We start from the raw sequence: 801 nt of genomic DNA, 5'->3' as shown, positions 1-801 counted from the left end.
TCACGAAATTATACCAAAATAAAATATTAAGTAAAAGAAGTAAGTTGTCAAAAATTTGGCTCAATTCGAGTCTTCTAACATATAGAAAAAGGGAAACGAAATATTACCATAAATAGTAAAAAATAACTTAAAATTGAATTTTGGAAAGGAAAACAGTGGATTTTGGGCTCGAAATTGACGTCCACAAATTATCAAAGACGTGTCAAATTCTCCCAATCAAGGAAATAATTGCGATTTACTTTTCATCTTTGTGCTGATCCGCCATCTCATGGTATGTCAGCGCCATCATCGTGCTATCTGACAAATCAGCATCACTCGACTCGAATCCTCCTGCATCAGTTGCCTCGAGTTCGAAAGAACTCGCCCTCGAGTTCGAAAGAACTCGCCCTCGAGTTCGAAAGAACTCGCCCTCGAGTTCGAAAGAACTCGCCCTCGAGTTCGAAAGAACTCGCCCTCGAGTTCGAAAGAACTCGCCCTCGAGTTCGAAAGAACTCGCCCTCGAGTTCACTGTGACTTCATCGGACTCAACAACACAAGGGCTTAGGTGTTTTACATTGAAGACGTCAGAGGTCTTCAAATGGCTAGGGAGGCGCAACCTGTAAGCATTATCATTGATCTTCTGCAGTACTTCACAAGGTCCAATCTTCCGCTCCTTTAGCTTATTGTATTCCCCAGCTGGAAAACGATCACGAGTTAATACTGTCCAAACAAAATCACCAACATCAAACAACACCTGGTGTCGATGACTATTGCCCGAACTTTGTACTTAGTATTACTATCCTGTATGGAGAGCTTCACCTG

Source organism: Olea europaea, chromosome 3 (genome assembly GCF_002742605.1).
Source record: "Olea europaea var. sylvestris chromosome 3, O_europaea_v1, whole genome shotgun sequence".
Classification (NCBI taxonomy): domain Eukaryota; kingdom Viridiplantae; phylum Streptophyta; class Magnoliopsida; order Lamiales; family Oleaceae; genus Olea; species Olea europaea.
Note: the sequence above shows the minus strand (reverse complement) of the source record.